The 20526-nt window shown below is 44.6% G+C and overlaps 1 protein-coding gene and 2 long non-coding RNA genes across 9 annotated transcripts in view; 2 read left to right on the top strand and 1 right to left on the bottom strand.

Annotated features, from left to right (window-relative positions):
• Positions 1–20526, top strand: part of TBXAS1 (thromboxane A synthase 1) — a 237317-nt gene that overhangs the window by 188236 nt on the left and 28555 nt on the right. The window lies entirely within an intron of this gene.
• On the top strand, positions 5910–9142 carry LOC126048021 (uncharacterized). Its single transcript, XR_007508753.1, has 2 exons — positions 5910–8027; positions 8144–9142. It is a non-coding gene; the product is annotated as an uncharacterized LOC126048021 (long non-coding RNA).
• LOC126048022 (uncharacterized) lies at positions 12341–20512 on the bottom strand. The gene is made up of 2 exons (XR_007508754.1): positions 19884–20512; positions 12341–19777 (listed from the first exon to the last, which is right to left on the bottom strand). It is a non-coding gene; the product is annotated as an uncharacterized LOC126048022 (long non-coding RNA).

Genomic DNA, 20526 nt, shown 5'->3' on the forward strand with positions numbered 1-20526 from the left:
CCCGTGAGGCTATTCTCCTGTTGTACCTCAGCTATCTCTGGCCACAGAAGAATAAAATATGAGACCTGCCTCTCAGTTCTGGGGGTATAAAGACAGAATAACCTTAGCAGCTTGGGGGGGTTACTGTGCTGTAACCGGGAGGAGGATCTGTCCTCAGATACTGCTTGACTAATGGCTATCAAAGGCAAAAGTGAAATGATAATGGTTTGGGATCAGCTTCTAGTGAGCTAGTGTCTGTGTTGCAAAACAAACTGTACCGTAACTGGGACTGCCTTTGATGGTCCTCCTGACTTGGGATTTATGATGTTCTCTTTGGAATCAGGCAAAGACCTAATGCTGGGAACGATGTATTTCTCGCCTGCCTGATATGACACTGCTTCCACTTTTCTACATACTCTTGCAACAATGAAATGAGAGTCCTTATTTCTTTGTTGGCGAAGTCTGTTGCTGTGGATGGTGGAGCAGAGCTCTCAGCCCGGTAGAGGAGAAGGGTGTTGTGCTGCTCTCCTCGCAGGGCAGCGACTGCAGTGGTTGAGACCCAAGGTGGGTGCAGCCCCTGCTCCGTTGGAAAGTAAGTTGTCTTGTAATGGTCCTTTGCTAGGTGCTGATAGGAGAAGCAGTATTAAGAGATAGTTTAAAACCAGTTGGGTAAAAGCATACCCCGTGCAATGCAATGGCTAGGAACGTTGATATCTTGTAGTCCAGTCAAAAGCAGGTTTTAGTGGTTTATGTATTAACTCTACTAATTTGCTTTTTTTCCACCATCTTTTTATCTATGACAATTGCTTTAGCATCTGGGTGTCAGATGTACAGGTGATTACCACACTGCTGTAGTGTAAATGGAGTACAGGTCACCACAAAGTCATTGCTCCTCTCTTTTCCCCTCCGTTATCTGTCCCCTCTTCTGCGCTCTGTGCTTCCTTCTTGCTCTCCTTTGCGTTGTTGGTCTCGCCGTGGCCCCTCGTGTATGAGGGTGCTTGGCTCTGAACGGCTCCCTGTTTGGGGAGGGAGCTTTCTTTGTGTCAGTCACATGTGGCGTCAGAGTGACCATACAGAAATAGGATGTTCCCCTAAGTGTCGTGATCCAAAATCACACTTGCTCCAGAGGCCACACGTAATTTCCAAAAAATAAGTGCCCAAGTTCACTATTGAAAAAACAATCTGGTCTGTGCATCTGTTTGCTGCTATTAGGAGTATTAGTTTTCAAGAGCAATCCATTATACTGTGAAGTACCTTACTTTGTTAGACAAACAAAAAAACCCACACTTTTAATCTCCTGAAGCTTTTAATGGCATCACGGGATGCAGGTACTTGAGACACTGATACCTACAGCAGAGGGATGAAATGGCCTTAGCTTCTCCTTACTGCTGGCCTGAAACCAACAGAAAACAGAGCTGTGCCATTTTAGGAGGATTTTGCCAGCAAGGACTTTTTTTGTAAGCACGTCAGGTGCATGCACTTGGGCAATAAAGGCTATAGACGAGAGAGAGGTCTGTGCTTTAAGCGCTCTGAATTTTCTATAGCTGTATGTTAAATTCAAAATAGCAGTCTAAAAGCATACCTTCATCGGCAGAGGTTGTTGAAGGGGGCAATAACGGTGGGGTGGGAATTAGTTGAGGCTCTGTCACCTCATAGGTGCAGTGTTTGGGGGGCCAGGGAGGCTTCAGCATCGGCTGCTGAAGTATGGCAGGAGAAAGAGCAGCAGCAAGCTGGGGAGCAGGCTGCTCATCTCTCTGTGTAGCCAGAGATAAATTGCTGCAGCAAAATTGTGAGCAGTGTCTTGTAAAGAAAACGGAGGAGCTGCTCTAAGGGTTGAGGGAAACGAGCTGGTTTTGGGGGCTGTCTGGACCAGAGTGAGTTCAGGGTGCTCTGACATGTTCCAGCCAGAGTGAAAATATGAAACAGGGGTGAGGAGGCTTGCCCACAGCCAGACATATTATTATATTATAATTGTGCTATAACTGGCTATACTTTATGAATTGTCTCTTCATGTTTGTGTACGTACTGTTTGCGTGGCATGTGCACGGTGTGGGGATGTTTCTGTGCACACAAAGTAGTGAAGCCAGTGTTTGCTGCCATGCTTCTGCATCTTTTCTAATGATCGTTGTAAATTTGCCTCTTCCCTTTTTGAACTACACAGCCAGCACTGTAATAAAATGCTCTTTGTAAAGAGAATATTAAAGAGAAGAAGGGGAAAAAAGAGGGCATGGGTGTGCTTAATAAAGAAAGATTCTCTGCACTATCGCAGGTGCAGTTGATGCTGTTTAGAGCAGTCACTCATCTCGCTCCAAATAAATAGTAATGACTGTTTCCTGTGACTGTGCTGTGAATCATATTCAGTCCATGCAGGGGAGTAGAAAATAAAGCTGCATGCAATCCACACGAGATGATGGCTCTTGTAATATTCAGCAGTTGGGCCTGGTTAGAAGCGTTTCATTATCTCAGAATTAAGAGAGAGCTTCCTGCTGTCGCAAAAGCTTGTTTATTCTTCTGCCTTCCCTCCCCCTCTCTCCATTCTTTCTTTAACATATATCCCCTCTCCCTTTTTGCTGTCTCTGAAATGTTGGCTTAATGTTTTTGAGCAGAACTGCAAGGTCAAATTAGGGACAGTGGCCCTGGAAATACATTAGTAGTTTATTGCATGGTTTTTGGCTTAATAGGAGGGCGCCTGAATTTTCTTTTATCTTTTGCCCTCTGCTTCTTTTCTTAGCTTATACTCAGAATTTATCAGGAAGAAGCAGAAGCAGCTGACCTTCTTTCCCATTTTGCAGTGAACTTCAGAGTTTTCCTTCTTATCCTTGGCTTGGTCCAAAGTTAATCAGCACGCGTCTTTCGGTGAACTCCAGTTGCTGTTGCCACCCGATGTCATGCACAGTCACCTCTAGCAAATGGCTGCTCTGTGGGTGCAGATCCATTTGTGCTGGATGTTAGAGGTCATCTAGCAAACAGATAGTAAAACCAGTCAGATTCCCTCCTTGAGTGGAGGGCTGAGCCAGAGCTTCTTGCCTAGACCCTTAAGGAGGAGGCCAAGAGCCAGAGCCTGCTTTTCAGGCTCCACCATCTCTGCAGAGTGGCAGCGTGGGGCAAGTAAACCCGTCTGAGGCTCACGTGAACCCACATCATGGGCTTCCTTCGTAGCTGGTGGGGAAGGACACATGTAGAGGGAAATATGTCCTGTCCTAAGGTCTGAATGGTCCCCTGTGGGCTAGCCAAAGAGGGAGACTAATGTAGCTGCGTTTCTAACATGGGTGCCAAAATAAGACGTGGTGAAGCTGCATGTGCCTTGCTGCTTCAGAGGCTGTGGAGGATGAGACGCACGCAAGTTCCCAAACTCATTGTATGTCCTATTTAGAATAAGTGTGGATAACATGTCCCTGCGTGCTGTGCCTTGCTACAGTCAACATTGCTGGGGTATCCCGCTTGCGTATCAGTCACAGTCAGCAGAAGCACACAGCTGGAAAATCTCAACCCACGTGTGATTCGGGAAGCATCTCATCTCGAGAAGAGCTCTGATTCAGGTCTCCACAACTGGATGATCGCTTTGATTCCTCACGGATGAAGGAGGACAAGCTGGGCTGTGCATCCCTTGAACGTGGCCCTGCTGTCTTTAGTGGCCAGCACATTTGACACTAAACGGGCGCAGCAGGGCCTTTATGGGGTATCTGATTTCAGCTTATAGCTGGAGTGATGGAGGGACCTGTGTGATCCTTCCTGGCTCCTCTCCAGCAAGTTCTGAAACTAGAGGAAGTGTACTGCCCTAAGGACACTGGCTTACATGGACAGTACCCTCCTAGAGGGTGAATCCGTGAATAGTAATGAATTCATTAAACCTCCTAAAGCATTTCTGTTTCAGTAGTGTTTGCCTCAGCAGCAGTCAAGATGGTTAAAAGGCAATTGCAGCCACTGAAATACGTAGCAAAACTATTATCAGAAGATGTCATTTTTCGTAAATGTCAGTACGTAGATTTTTTATGGGGATATGGTGACAGGTAGTGAATAATTTAACATAAATTTACATAATATAGTGCAGCTGTTAATTTATGGCCATATTAGACTACAAGGTTATGTATCTAATGGCTTTTGGTCTCTTCCTTTTTTTTTTTTTTTTAAAGTTAAAACTTTCCCTAAATTGTCCCACTTTACTCATAATTCATGAGACACCTGTCTTCCCTCCCTTGTGCCGTACAGAAGTCTGTGCATGTCATACCCTTTTTGTAGCCATATGATTCACAGTGAACTCATTCCGATCTCCAGCCTCAATCGTTTCATTTCAGTGTGTCCCTGTTTTTATTCAAAGCAGGCTGGTGAGGGGCAAGAAGTGCTGTTACTACTGGTTGACTCGTATTCCTCAAGACGGAGCTCTTGGACGTAGCTAGAGACACACATGGCTTCTCCCTTGTTTGAAAAGCTGGAGAAGTGCAGCTGAAGCTGACTGCTCCGTAATTCAAGGTCTCCACCTGCCTACCTGTAGACATTTGTCTGATCACCCCGTGGGACTCGGCACAGGGTCCACCATACCCTGGGCCACAGAGCACTGACACCAATATGAGGATGCTGCAAATGGCGTTTATTCAACTGCGTCACGCCCTTATATACTGTCTGTCGGTCATCCCGCCTCCCTTAACCCTTCTCTTTCCGTACATCGCGAGATCTTCCGAGCGCCAATCCCTACACTACCTTTTGCAAAACAGTCAGTGGAGGTGCCTTCAGCTCAGTGCTTGGTATCTGCAATTGAGGATAGATTTTTTTCGAAACATTTGTTCAGTGACTGTCCACGGTACAAATACTTGCCTAAATGTTAAGAGAGGTGTCCATGAAACGATCCTTGCAGGATGCTGGTAGAGAGGTGAGGCTTGAATCTAGAGGGGCTTGTCAGGGCGTAAGTGGTGGCAGGGCCTCTCGGAGTACTGGATCTCTGGAGTAGAGATTATGGACCACACTTGCTGCTTCCAGGCTGGCCTGAAGTTCTGTCCTGCTGCCATTTTACCCAGATGAAGTCCAGCTTGTGGGACAGAGCAAGAAAGGTACGTGCCTAACTGCACTTGATGCCTCTGAAAGTTTTCCCCATTTAGGCACTTGAATAAGACTCAGGCTTTTAGGATGGCTGTGTGCATCTAGCACACAGTAATACCAGTATGATACCAGTGTGCCCAGCTCCTTGAATCTCAGATGTTTGGCTGCCCCTTGCATGACATCTAGAAGGGAGGTCAGTTCTCCTTGCAAATCTGCTGCAGAAATCAAACCCTCAGAACATTCAAGACTCATTGTACAACATGCAGCTTGATAATGAAGAACCATGATAAGAAGTCAGTGTTCCTAACTAGAGCAGAGGCCCTGCTTGTGAGGCAGGTAAGTTTCCATCCAATTTGTTGGAGATTTTACTTGAAATATTTTTAAAATATCCAGCTATAGCTTTCCTCCCTTCAACACACCTTCAGATGCATGTGAGAAAGCATGCTTCACGTCCAGTGGATAGGTTTGCACCAATGTGTATTTGAATAGGGTTAAACCGTATGCAGTTTTACACATAAGCTTCGGTAAAAGGTAGTTGGAGCAAAGGGTGAATATTTGTCCTTTTGTCCAGGGTGATGGAGTGAGATTTTTTTGTTCTCTGGAGAGAACAACAATCATTAGCAGTTTTTTTCAGATTATGTACAATGTGTACAGCTTCACACTGCCTCTAGTAGAGTGGCATATGCCCTTTCTTATTTGCAGGCCTGTATAATCCTGGGGGTGGGAAAAAAGAGTGGTTGTTCCATTTCACCCTTGTCCCTGCCTTCATCATTGTGTCCCTCTCGAGGCTTTTAGGAATAAGAAAATCCTGTGTGCCATTGACCTCGGGGACTAAGTCTGTTCTGCGTGGAATCACAAAAGAAGTCGTCGCCTCTGCCAAGGCAGGTAAAGCCCTGAGAGCGGTGTGACCACTGTTTGTTTTTCTGTACGGCACTGTGGAAAACAATGGGTGTTTTAAAGAGCAAGTAAGAGAAGCGTGATCGTGCTTTACTGTCTCACACTGGAGGGGAGAGCAAAGGAAGCACTTGGTTACATACAAGGCAGTTCATGTTCCCTAACATGAAATATCGTTCCTTTAGTTCCAAAGTTTCCAGCAGACACTGACTTCTTGTCTCTTCCAACCAAGAAGCAAGTTGCCTTGTTTTCCTGAGATGCTCCGTATGCTTTGTTTCCTCATGAAACATGAAGCATCATGTGCTCTGTTACCCTTCTGAGACTGAAATGTTACACCCGTGGCTGTACCCCAGGCTCAGTGCGAAGTTAAATCAGCAGAATGGAGCCCTGAAGACCTCCTCTTGGAGCTCACTGCAGCGTAATGATGCCAAGCGAATGCCTGTTTGCCTCTCTAGGGAAGGGTCTCTTAAATACTGTGTGTGTTCCTAATTTTTCCATCTTGCTGTCCCACCTCCAGTTAAAGCTCCTTGTCATAGCCAGATAGCAGGGAGAGCTGTGGTTAAACAAGGTCTCCCTGCACCCCTCCCCCCATGCCTGTTGTGTTTCTGAAACTCCCAATTCAATAATATATTAGCTTGATTCATAGAAAAACTGTGGACCAAATGCCTACCTCTCTTCTCGTGTTTCTACAGGGCTTCCAGGAATGAAAAGAATTAGCACACAGACAGCCGATTTCTCTAGCACACCACAGAGCTGTATTTAGTGTGGCCTCAAACCTAGACTGGATTCCCACTGGACACCATACAAATGTTTAAAAATTAATGTCTCTTTTTAAAAAATCAAAGGGGGTGGAAAGAGGTTGATCTATCCCAGCAGTTCTTAACTGAGAGATGGTAATGGATTGAAGAAGCCTAAATTCTTCCTACCCTCTAATATTTCTTGTCAGGAACAGTAAACAAGCCCCACATTTTTGGGACAGTCGTGCTCAGCGTTCCTGGAGCACTAATGGGAATATTAAGTATAAGACAGTTATGAGTCACTGTGGTTCTTATTCAAGTCAAAAGCATAAATAGCACTTCTCATATATCCATGCTGTGTCAGTCAAAGATACTGCATTTCCTTTCCCCTCTGCCTCTAATAAACATCCGCCGACCTTAAGCTGCTATATACAGGAAACAGCCTGTTGGTTATTGTGTAAAACTGATAAGGTCCCCTGGGATGCTTTATCTGTCTCTGTTGTGCGTATAAATTTAGCTTCAGTCATTGTAGGTTTTGTTCTTTTACCCTTTTTCCTCTCCTCCTTTTTTAAAGCCTGCTAAGTAAACATGGCATTATGGAAAAGGGGATAAAGTAATTTTTTAGCATAATAAGATCAACACCCAGAGACTTCAGATTCTATCAATACACTTCGCCTTTCGGTTCTTCCGCCTGCATCTTTCTTACAAATAATGGGTTTCTCTGTTTTGAAATCTATACCTGTTATTTGTTACTGTACCGTACCCACACCCCTATTTCATGCAATTGTAAACTGCAGCAGACCAGAGTGCCTGTCACTATGATTTTGCTCTGAGACATGATGGTATTTACAGCAATACTGTATTCCTGTCTGCGTTTATGGCAGGTTATGGAGCTTTCCTGCTCGGCGCAGTGCTGTGAGATGGCAGCCAGAATTATCTTTTAATGCAGCGCTCTCAGGAGGTTGAGTTCTTGAAGCTGTAGAGCAATTAACACTCTTAATACTTCCAGTATTGCTTAAGGGTTTGGTGTTGGGAGGGTGGAGCTAGGGTTTGGGATTGTTGATTTGTATTTAAGAGAGTCCTATCTCTCATTCTTAGTTGTTGGTACATGGGCCAAAAATACAGCCTGCAGTGTCTCAAAGGTGGCTCCCGCTTCTGGGTGGGACGTGTGCGGTGCGATACCATTGTTCCTCACTTTTGCTTGCGGTGTGCTCCATACTGAAAGCGTGTTGGAGACCCGACGATGTGGCTGGATGTAGCAATCCTTCCTTATTCTGCAGCCTCTCAGGGACCGTTTGATTTGGGTTGTCCCAAGGTGACTGAATCTCTTTTTAGGGTTCACTTGCTGCCTTCTGTTATGACTCATCTTCCATTCAGGAGTTGGTGAGTCTGATGCCCTGTGGTCTGTCTTTTGTGTAACTCCTTCTTACGCAGCTCCAAGGTAAGCGCCTCAAGGTGTGTTTTATGCTCAGTTTGTAAAAGTGCAACTAATTTGGCAGGGTGCTGGACAGAGAAGATTCAGGCCAGACGTGTTGCCAGCTACTTCTCAAAGGCTGAAGTTGTAACTGGGCAAGCTAACTGCCACTTGTGCCTTGGAAAATCCCCTGCAATGTTGTAGCCTAACTCTCACTGTCCCTTGGTGGAAACTGGGCACCTGCATACTGGTGTTGGCTTTCAAAATGTCCTCTTTGGTCTCTCTCTGAATGTGGCTGAATGACTCCCTTTATTGCTGAACAAGCCGGTAGGGTCTTGCTGCTGCTCCTGTAAATACTGTTATGGCTGCATATGGGGTGTGTTGAGGGCCAGCAATTTACGTTACTCTTGGTTTCATGGCAGAAAATCTCCCTCTGCCATGAGAAGCCAACAGCCTACAGGAGAAACAAAACAAGTGAGGAACATTCAAAGGGACATGCCTTTACCAACGCCAGACACAAAAAAGGATGCTGGATTGGGCCTGCTATGTATACGCTCTGTGTTGGACAGCATGGCTGCTGCATAACCAAGATAATGGGTTTGCTTAGCTTTTGGTTAGCTAAGTAACCTTGGCCTAGATCACAGAACAAGTTAATTATCTGAGCATTAACCTATTTTCTCAGGTGAATTTCAGCTCTTACTGACCTTTCTGCTTCTGGTGCGGTTTCCATTACTCTTAGCTGGCCCAAAGCTAGCTCAGCAGGTGTATCCATATTAGTGGCCTTAACTGCGGTATAGACTTACTCTAAGAAGCTTGGTGTGGTTTTCAGAACAAAGAAGGTGGGATCAAAAAGTCTTAAACAATTATAAGGTAAAAAAGCCAGAGAATGTCCTTTGGCACCTTGTCCTTGTGTCAGCTTCCCTGGGGCAAGGGCTACACCTCCTTTAATATTGAGAGCCCTGGGAAATCTAAGTGAAAGCAGGATCTTCAGGAAAAAGCTTACTAAAGCCTTCACAGCACTGATGCATCCCAAATTTCCCCAGCCCAAGGTAGTCCTTGCATTTAGGCTTGCAAGGCAGTTGTTGGAGATCTTCTATAGTGTTTGGATGAGGAATTTGTCCCAGCCAGCTGGGAGTGAGGATCTCACCCTGCTTTCTTCAAAGATGATTTTGTCATGAGTGGTACATAAAAACGCATTAGCACTTTTTGTCAGTAATGAACTTTGTTCATTAGGTTAACATTGGCTGCTGTCACTAGTTAAGTACATTTTAATGAGGAAGAGAGCTTTTTGAAATTGTGGAAACCTGGCACTCTCGGGTGTAATTCACAGCTCATTGAAGTCTGTGAACAGATAGACTCCCACTGAATTCAGGTCCCATTCAGAGCTAAGGCAATTTACCCTGGTTGAGGACCTGCCCTTGGTTTCCCCATGTGGCTACTCAAGTGTAAATTGCAGCTGCCGCTGGCAGGTTTTTTTCTTCCATTTAGAGTTCTGAATCCATCCGGCATTATTTTCAAGGCAACAACACAGCAATTGAAGTTTTGTTCTACCTCCCCAAATTAAACATAATTCTCTTACATCATTTACTTCCACTTGCTGGTTTGCTTTCATTTGACCTGCTAACCATGTCACACAGCATTAGCTTTGTAAATGCTGTCGCGAACTTGGTTTGAAGGTTTGTGCCAGGTCAGTTGTAATTCCCTGTTTTTCTCTTGCGTGCCAGAACAAGCAGAGAAATGTATATCATGTGTGTGAGCCCAAGGTTGCAAAGCCTTGGTTGTAAGTAAAATGAACTTTTAAAATTTAAAGAGTTTTTCTGTTAGTAAAATAATTGAACAGGTTGTCAGTTACTGTCATATTCTAAAGCTGCTATTTTGCTTGTAAGTCCCTCCAACTTGCTTTGTATTCCTGTTTCTGGTGTTTCTGATTGAAAATACTTTTTTTTTAAAAAAAAAAAAGACAATCCAGACTTTCACAGTAAGTAGTTCTGTGTACAAATTCCACTTGTTGCTTTGTGGAAAAATTACGGATGTGTTTTAAAAAGCTCCTTCTTCATTATTTCCTTCTCTTCTTAAATAACAATTGTACTTATTTTCATACAAGCCCTCTTTTCCTGCACGGTACATTTGAATAATTTACACATCCCTGCTGCATGGGAACCAGAGAGCAAAGCACACTTCCTGAGGGAATGTTGCTGCAATCCTTATTCCTGTGATTATTGCTAAAGTACCGCTGAGAATTTCCACCCTAGATCTGGGTTTTATTGGAGCATACAATGTTCAAAAAATGTAATAGGACATAGATTCTTAAAAGCTTGCAGTGCGTACTTAAACTGACAAAACAATGTGGATTTAAGGTTGTATATTGCTGTTAGAGATGTTGACTCCTTTTCTAATACAGGAGCTGCAGATGGGCAGACCATTGCTCTCCAGTGAAGCACCACTGAACTGATTAGGACCCTGAATAAATACTCAGGTTGCCAGCATCCCCTCTGTGGTACTAGAGCTCGGGTGTTTCCTAAGGTCACCATCAAAGCTTCTGACTAGAATCATATAGTCCTCTAGATACACTTGAGCTGGATGCAGGACAGCAACAGTTGGTCAACCAGCCTTTTGCCTGCACCATAGCTTATACTCCCTTCAAATCTGCAAGCCTGAGTAGTTGCTCCCCACACCTGCCTCAGTCGAAATGACCCTATTTAGCATGAAGAAATTTGAATTTAGTGTAAGACTTCATCATAAAGTAGCGGGGATTTTGGACTGAACGAGTGGAGAGCAATTACCTGAGAAGATCTGCTGTCAGTATCTGAGGAGTTGGTAGCTTGTAGTTGTGGGTGGTGATGAGCAATGGAAGCGGTAACTCTGTCCAGCTCGGATGCATGCACAATGCATGGTGTGCCTATGACACAGCCATATGCTGACCTGCCCAACTTATTACCACCAGGCAGCACCGTCTCACAGAGCCGCTTCCAGCAGCTTCGGTGGTGCTTGTGTGAGCGTCAGCTGCTGAAATGAGTCCCTTGCCCATTCTGAGTAAAATTCAGAAAGTTAAAGAAATGGCATAAAGGGAAAATGCAATCTTGGATTTTTGCACTCCTTTCTTGAGAACGCAGGTGGACCACACGGGTCATCACACCACGTGCCTTCATGTGGAAGCAGATGCTCGGAGTCTCATTTGAGAGGGCCCACAAAACTCCTTCTCCACGCGCTACCATCACATCGTGGATCATGGAACGTGTCCCAGGCCTTCATAGCCAACTTGAAACCTCTATTAAAACATCACTAGCTGCAATTATAATGTATCACAGGAAGAAAGAAAGAGAGATCAAGATCTTAAGTCCTGGCGGTAACAGGGCATTTGTTAAATAAAACTCATCTTTAATGATCAAAGCTGTTATTAGTACATTGGTGAGCACAGATATCTTTTTAATGGTTTTCATTTTCACATTAACCTTTTAATAGTGAGTGAAATCTTTCTAAACTATAAAAAGAAATTATATTTTCACAGCTTACCATGTCAGAGGAAGTCATTAAAAGGGGGCCTTTTCCAAGTGCTAATTTTTCTGAAAATTGAATTTCTCGGGACTCTCCCATTAGGCAATGGTTGAATCTACCATCGCACAACCCAGGGTCACTTCCCCAAAGCCATCGGTTTATGCAAGGTTTCCCTCGGATTCCCGTAGACAGGCTCTGCAAAGGTTTCTTGCTTAACTTCTCCAGGCTCATGTGTTGTTTGGTTGCTCTTTTAGTACAGCCTTGACCTCCAAAGTCTTCAGATAGGAACAGTGTGCATCATAGTTGGGTTATGTTTTCCTTAAGGGTATTGTGTTGTGGCCCTTTCATATGAGTGGATTGAACTTGATTTAGGGGGAGCAGGAGTAGAATGAAAGGGATGTTTCAGTTTCCTAAGGGAAAATGAAGTGAGCTGTATAATCTTAACTGTTTGTTTTAACTCTTGCTGCAGTCTCTGGCTTTCTCTAAAGAAAGTCCTTTGTCTGCTGGCGGTGACTGCAGAGTGGTTTATGGCTTCCATGCTTTAGCTTTGCATCGTAAGAGAAGTGGTACATATAGGCAGTGCTGTAGGCAAAGCCTTTTATGTTTTAGTGGGGAGTGTTTTCTCCTTTAAAAATGTCAAGCTTAATACTGTGATGCAAAGGAGCAGGGCCTCCATTAACCCTCCCCAACAAGGAATGATCCCAGGATCCTACTAGTTCTTTATTAGAGCAGTGGGGTTTCCCCATAAGGCATCATTTGTTATATTACTTCCACCTTGTAAATTACATTTTCTTCCTTTTTTTTTTTCCTTTTTTTTTTTTTTTTTTTTAAATTATGCTCTGGGGAGGAGAGGGGAGGGAAAGGGCAAGGTACACCTCTGAATTAGGGTTTAGGGGGTGGGGGGAAGAAAGAAGCATAGTGAAAACCTTTCCATCCAGATGTAGGGAATAGAGCAGGCTCCATAAGGAGAAAGTGTCCTGCAGAGACATGCAGAAGAATAGAATTTTAGGAGAGGTCTTGGATCAACTGCATCAAGATTATTTCTGTTGGCTGGGTTAAGTGCTTTTGGAAACCTGTAGTGTTTGCACCTTTATTTTCCATCTAGCTGATCCTTTCTTATATTCTTAGTAGGGATCCCATCACCCATTGCATTCCTGAATACACCCAGAAAACCAGTGATGCTTTGTGCTAAAATGATTTGATCCACCTCAGAACTGCTTTGCTGTCAGTGGTGAAATCTGTGTGGTGATGAAGCTGTCACTCCTCCTCCCCTCTCATGAAAACACACTGAGGTCTTTGGGCTGGTCGAGGACTACTAAGACTGGGGGTACTGATTATCAAGCCAAAATGAAGGAATGAATGCCTTAAGAAAAAAAGTCCATGTAGCATCTGTAAGCCTAAAAAGATTTCTTAACAGCTTCTTTGGCCAGTATCGGAGTCCCTTTATACTCCCTTTTGCAAGCAGAAATGAAAGCAATGGGCTAAAACATAGTCAGTGTTTTAGCAACATCTGTCTTCATAAGATGTTTACTTGCATAAACATGGTCGCTTCCTTATGCCCTTCCTGGATATTGTCAATGTAGCTGTGATACTGTGATGTGATGTCATATAAACCAGTCCTTATGCGTCCATCGTTGATCAATTACACGACGGCTGTTAAATATTTATCTGGTATTTTTCAATTGATCCCACAATTTCAGCATCCAGGTTCCTTACCGAGTGTAAATAAACTTGGTGACCTATACAAATACCCCATTAAATTGAATTTTTTGCTATTTGTGTCACTGGCTTCAAAGGAGCTGTGCTGATTTGCGCCAGTTGACACCCTGGCCCAAAGCCTCAGGCTCAAATCCAGAGGGTTCACAACGGAGAGGGACGTGTAGCCCAGAGGCAGAGGGCAACCATCTCTGCTGAGGCAGGTTTTGATATTAATGTGTTAGGAAGGTTTTTCAGATCTTTTAACTACTTTTAATAATCATAGGGTTGAAATCGTGACATTTAACAGTTGCAATTTCTCCTTATTTATTTCTTCATTGTCATTGAAAATAATGAATACTGGATCTTTAAAATCCTGCTAAGGCAGGTAAATTGTAATTAATCATGAGCCCTTCATCAATAACTAATTATTCAATTACATTAAAGATAATCTTGTTTTCGGTGAATATCAATCATTAAATGAACTATTGTTTATTTCTAATTCCTAACATCAACACTATTAATTCTGTAATTGCAAGTGTCATGAAATGGCCAGAGCATAATAAAACATACATGCCCTATAACCTCCGTATTAAATCAGAATGTCATACTGACAGATACCGTAGTGTTGCAGATAAGTCACCCTTTTTGCAGCCACCTTTTTCCAAGTGAAATAGCTGGGATTAAATGAGAAATAAATACTGTCTGTCTCATAGTTAAGCCCATTTTGAAAGGTCTAAAGAAGCAAACTAATAGTTAGAAGACTGGTAATTACAGATGTTTAAAAATAGATATGTAGCTATTTATGCTGTTGCGAGTATTAATAACTTTATTTACAACTGGAATAAAGATCAGCTGGGAGAGCCAACCCCTATGTGACATTTCCTTGTTCCATGTGGGAGCAGAGGTGGCTCTAATATTTTTAACTAGTGGAGATTTCACCAGAAAATTTTGTAGCAGATGGTGTGTCTGTATGCGTGTACAAATAAAGCGATGGAGGTTTGAGAGAGCATTATTGTGCAAAACAAAAGCGGTACAGGTTACTTATATCCAAACAGTGCAAACGATGAGAATATTTTGTTCTAATACGCTGGTAAACAGGAGGGAAAAAAAAAGCCCATTGCCTTGTAAAGGACCTTGTAACGTTTTGCAATGTGCCGTGTTCACACTCGGCCTGTGTTGCCATATGTTTGTCTTTACGAGCTTGGAAATGACCAGGGAAATCCCTGCTGCGGGCTGCCGTGCAGGTCCCGCGTCCTTCCCGCTCCGGCGTGTTGTGGTGCTGGGCTGGGTGCTACCAGCGCAAGGACGAAACTGGGGATTACAAGTATTTTCCTGAAGGTTGTAAAGTTCTTGGTGGGGCTGGACCTCACCTTCCCCAGGGTAAGAGCCACTCCAGGGTGAGAGTAAGAAAAAGGATGCGTTCATGCAGGATTATCAGCATTTAGTAACCTGGGGGCTCAGGGGGTGATTCAGGTGAGGTGGCCCTACAGGTCGAGCGGTGGTTGCCTGGGTCTGAGCACCCAGATTTCAGTGCCGGCTGCTTGGTGCCCACAGTACCAGCCCCAGCAGCGCAGACAAGGAGGCGGTCATCTGTTCAAAGGCTGGTGCCAGTGATCTTTTAATTCCTCTGTGAAATGGAAGTAGACATACCCATCTACGCCCAGCTTTGCTGCTTCAGCAAGGCAAGCTGTTTATATTATTAAAAGATGGGTATTTGAATTTGCAAAAGCAGTTTTTCCCTGTCTCATTCAATCTTTCTGCTACAGCAGTTTCGGTCACTGAGCAGGGGCTGTGTGTGTTGTTAATAAGCAGTCATGGAGAAGGCTGGGGGAGCAGAAAAGAGGGGAGGAGAAAAGGAAGGGCTAACCATTTTCCACCCGCAATCCCCATCACCCCAAACTGCCCTGCCTTACACGTGGGCAGCCAGATGCCACGCAGAGCAGCCCTGCGCTCGCCAAGAGCCGTCCGGGGTCAGTGTGCAGCCCGCTCCCCGTGCTTGAGGGCACCTGCAGGGCTTGTGGAGTCCAATCCCTCCGTTTCTATCACAGGCAGTGGACCTGCTCAGCAGTAACATAACTACTGGCAAAAACAGGGGTGTGAGGCAGTAACTTCTTGTGTTTATCGTGCCAACGGACTCCTAGATGAGATGGTATTCATCCCTCTGTTAATGAAGGCTTAATGCTTTCTCCAGCCTATGCCACTGTAACGGCAGGTGTTTGTGGCCCCGGGTGCAGAGGGTGCGTTGCTTCTGCCTCCGGCATCGGGTTTGTATCTGCTCAGATCCTCTGCCTGTGAACGGGCTGAATTAAACTCACAGGTCTGCTTTCTCGCTCCCTGAACTAGCTGAGGCCAAAGTTCCTGCAAGGAGAGCCCAGGTGGTTTGCGATGAAGAAAGGCTGCCTGGCGGGGCTGCAGCTATCCCCCGGTTGACCTAGGGACAGTCCCGGGGACCTCAGGCAGGAGGCCCATCGTACCTGACCCTTCCTCCTGGCAGGAGGAAGGTACCAGCAATGACCTTGAGCGGGAGCCCGCATGCGGCTTTGGCTGTTGGCTCCTGGCAATCAAACTCTCGTTGTACGGCTCCAAGGGGAAGCGGGTAAGATTTCAAGGGGTGTAAAGCCCTACATCTTGGGTTTCTGGAATATGTAAGAAGTCATGTAGCTGTAAAGTTAATGATTGCTGAGACATCCCTTAGCTCTCTTCTCTATCTGACGCGTGCCGCTTTGGTACTGTTGGTGTATCAACAAACAACAAGGGCTCTGTTTATTAGATTGATAGAGCAGCGTGTAGTGTAACTGCTTAATCAACAGTACTGCTCCTGAAGTTGTGGTAAGCTTGGCCTAATCGCTGCACCTTGCTAGAAGCTAAACGGTTAATCCTGAGGAAGAGAGATGGCAGCACAGCAGAGTGGCAAGTCAAAAATCAGAGCCACCGTGCTACGGCTTAGTTGTAGGACATAAGAGCTGGAGTGGGTGACAGAGATAACGGCATCTTCAGAGTCGGAAGAAGATGTGGGCCAGCCTTTTTGTGCATGACTGCCCCTCTTGCCCCGTGCCAGCTGGCACTTGGATCATCTGCAGAAGCATATGTTTGAACAGCCCTCCCACCAGGGGAAGGTGGTAGCTCGGGCTGATTTAAGGAGAAGAAATCAGTAAAGAGCACAGTGAGCAATAGAATTGTTTCCTTTATCAGTATGGGGTCTTTTTAGTAAACTCTAAGATGAAGATACTGTTCCCTTTTGATTCAGCTTTGGTGTGCACTCAGACCTGACCTATGGCATCCGTGGTCATAGAATCGTAGAATCATTTAGGTTGGAAAAGACCTTTAAGATCATCGAGTCCAACCATAAACCTAGCACTGCCAAGTCCACCACTAAACCATGTCGCTAAGCACCACATCTACAGGTCTTTTAAATACTCCAGGAACGGTGGCTCCACCAGTTCCCTGGGCAGCCTGTTCCAGTGCTTGGTGTTGAGCTTCTCAGAAGGACCATAGGAACTATGCTGAGAGGCGTGCCGTTTGTCCTGCTCTGAACAGAGAGGGAAAAGCTGATTTCTTGTTTGGGGAGTAGATGCTCGCTAACGTTATTTGAACTTCTTGTTTCTGACTTCTCTTAACTTCTAACTTGCTCTAAGACCACAGCCTGTTTATGTGGTAAATGGAGCATGCTTATATTTCTCTTAATGGATGTCTGAGATTCTCAGCTGAAGGGCATTAGGGAAGAGAACATATTATTATAATTTTATTATATCTCCTACTTTTTCATGACATTATGGAAAGTTCATAGTAGTATTTCAGTATCAGCCTTCACAAATAGTATTTAGCAGTGGTATTTCAGTCACGAGTGCCTAAGGTTAGGTTCCTAACTCTATATTTAAGCACCTAAATAGGTGCCCAAGTTCTTCAGAGGGACTAACCACCGGCAATCTCCACCAACATCAATGACAGCTTTAGGTGTTCAGTGCCCTTTAACACCAAAACATATGAGGGTTGTCCTAATCTGACATCTCATTTTAAGCATCAAAGTTTGAATATGGTATGTCATCACTGATTTTGTCATCCTGATTTTGCAATCAGCATCTAACTGCAAAGAAACAATAACTAAGTGTCAATGCAGTTTATGTAGTTATCAAAGAGAGTTGGTGCCTCTTTGGGGCTTCTGCTTGAATCATCCACTCCAGGAAACACAATTCGCATGTTTAGCAGTGTTAATGTAAAAAATACTGTGTATTTTTGAATTAAACCAGGCCCTGAAGTGTTTTCTGGATCTAGCATCACTTATCTTCCCCATCAAGGTGCACAGCAGTGAGCGCAGCCAGGCTGTTATTGCTTTTACTGTATTCTAAACATGCACAGGCATACACACACATCTGTATCATCAAAATCTGGCAAAAGTATTTGTTGTTGTCTCTGAGAAGGAGTAATACTCTCCTACAATGTGCAATTTATAGGCAGTAGTTTTTGCTACCTCTTATTATAAAAACAATTCATCTCATTGTAGAATGTGTGCTTAATTATAATTTGCTAATGCCCTTGAGTTTTTTAAAGTCTAATTTATTGCTGAAGTGTACTGTAGCCAATATTATGTGGTGACAAAGCAAGGGAATTAGCTTAAGGAACTGATTTTTCTAGCACTGAATTTGTGATCTGTGACCTTAAGCAAAACATTTTACCTTTTTCATGAGTCAGCTTCCCCATCTGTTTTTTAAAAAATGGCTGGAGATTAGTAGGTGAAAGGTGACATATTTTTGTTTTGTTAAGCATCAGAGCACTGGATACATTCAGCACATTATTTATAACGTACAGCTCCGCATTTGAAACACCTCGTCATATTTGTACCTTTAATTTGGCTTTACTTTTGCTCTTGTTGCTAAACATAAACTGCCCACAGATATGAAGGACACCGATGTTCATAGTAGCCTAAGTCGTACGAGTGATTCGACCTGAACGTAGTGGTTTAACCAGTCGGTACTGCCAGGGGTCTTGGGGCTCGATCACAGCAAAGCAGCGTGAGGAGTGAAACCCGTTTTGCTCTTGGCATCTGGTTCAGACCAGACCGACGTTAGCCTACTTGCGCAGTGGCCGAGGCACACGGGCTGCATCCACGTGGTGCGTGGATCTCATCCGCGCTCTTCCTCAGCTCCAAAGACCCTTTATCAGCTATGCGGAGGGAGAAGAAAAGACGGGGATGTTGTGCGTGATGGGAAGGAGAGAGAGGTCAGGTTTTTTCTTCAGAGACACGGGATTTCTCTAGGTTGTGGCAACTTCAAGTAGCCTGCTAACAAATCTGCGCTGCTGCTTCTGTTGCAGAAGGCTGTGGATGTTATGTCAGTGACTGCTTTCAGAGCAACCCCAGGGGCATTTGAGCGAACGTTTTCTCCAACTGTTGACATCTTGGTGGCCTCAGAAAGCTGGCCCCCTGTGGCTCATAATGGGATGTTGGCTGGATGAGATGAAACAGGGCGTTTAAACAAACCACTGTTGTTTTTCAGTTCTTGCTTGCATTCCTGCTTAGCTGTGTATATATCATATCACATAATGCATCTACATCCTGTGAGGCGTATCTAGCTGATAGAAAAATATCTTTGATGGGAATATGCAAAGAAATGCCACGATTTTTTAAGGAAAACTGCCCCGAAAACTTTGCTTTGCAGCTGACAGCGCTGAGATGTTTTCTTTTACAGCTACAATGTGAGTACCACTGGGGGAACAATGTGTGCCCTGGGGGTACACATAAACTCCTGACCCTGCTTAAACTGTGTGGCACACAACGCCGGGCACGTGTCAGCAACATTTGTGTATTTGGCACCACCATACCAAACCATGTGTTATAACACATCATTCATATCCAGCCGACCACGGGTCCAGCAATAATGTTGCAATCACCGGTCCTGATCGCTTCCTGCCAAATAACAAACACAGCCTGTCCTCCCTAAAAATAGAGATCTTTCTTACTGTGCAGTAATCCCAGTGCCAGCACCAGAACCATACCTCTCCACAGTCTGCTTCAAGTCTTAAAATATTTTTCTCCTACTTTCTCTCTGGCATAAAGCACAGTTTGGGAAATCTATTAGAGCTATTCATTTTGTTTCGCAGAGCGCAGGGGTGCTAGTGTTTTATTAACACAGTAGCTCTGCTCAATGGCAACATCTGGTTTTCAGTGAGATTTCAAGAGGTTTTTTTACTCCATTTTCCAGCTGTGTTGACTCAAGTCAGAAGGCAGTCAGCCACTTGTGAGAGTGAAGTCTCCAAACACTTAAAGAGCTGAGATATTCTTTGAAACTCCTGAATCTTGGAAAATTAGGGCAGAATCTGACAATACCAATTTTTTCTCCGGAGGCTTCCAGCACTCACAGTTCTGGTTCCAGCCAGGACCAGGAAATTAAAAATCACATGGAAACTTTTGCAGCGCTTTCAGGATGGCTGTAGGTTAGATCTGCAAGGAGGCAGAAAGTGCAGGAGGGAGACTTAGTTTTGCCAGGTCATTTGTGTTGTGTCGTTCATGTATCCTGAAAGATTATTTACCCTGCTCAAGAAAACACGTAAGTCAAAAGAATGAAATCTAGGTTGTCTGGAGCAAAGAATGAAAATGCAGCTTTGGTGTCAAGGCATTAACAATTCATTAGGCTTACCTGTGTCCCAGCAGAGGGGCCAGCCAAGAGACGGATACTCTTATAGCTAACGCCAGCTGCGTGTCTGATGTGTGTTATAAATCGCATCCCTTTGGGACTTTCTTTAGCCAGGTGTGGGTATGCGCCTGTGGCTTGAGCTCCAACAGAGCAGGGAGCAAGTGGCCAGAAGGACGCGTAAAACGTGCTCCTCCACGCCGCTCGCCAGCTCTCCTGCTCGCCGCTCCCAGCGTGGCCGGGTCCCCAGCCTTCCCCTGGCCCCGGACCTGTGGCAACCTGCTAAACCTCAGGGAAAGGTACCTCAAAGGTACCTGAAAGGCTGTGACCTCTGGCGGGGAAGCTCCCCTGTCACTTCATCCACCGTTGCTTCTGTCTTTGCTTCCTTCTCTCCATCCCACGGCAGCCGCTTTTTATCCAGCCCTCCTGTTTTCACTTCTTTTGCATTATTGAGCTTTCCTTCTCTGGTGGTGTTTTTGCCTCCTCTTTCTCGTGTCTCAGCTCACCACGCTCCTCATACAGGATGAAAACAGCAAGCCACGCGATACGGCCTTATAAGCCACGACTAACGGCAGAATGAAAGGCAGAGGAGCAGCTTTAACACTCAGCATCCAAAAATTAAATTTTTGCTTTTTCTGTGGTCAGTTTT

Source organism: Accipiter gentilis, chromosome 18, assembly GCF_929443795.1.
Source record: "Accipiter gentilis chromosome 18, bAccGen1.1, whole genome shotgun sequence".
Lineage (NCBI taxonomy): Eukaryota > Metazoa > Chordata > Aves > Accipitriformes > Accipitridae > Astur > Astur gentilis.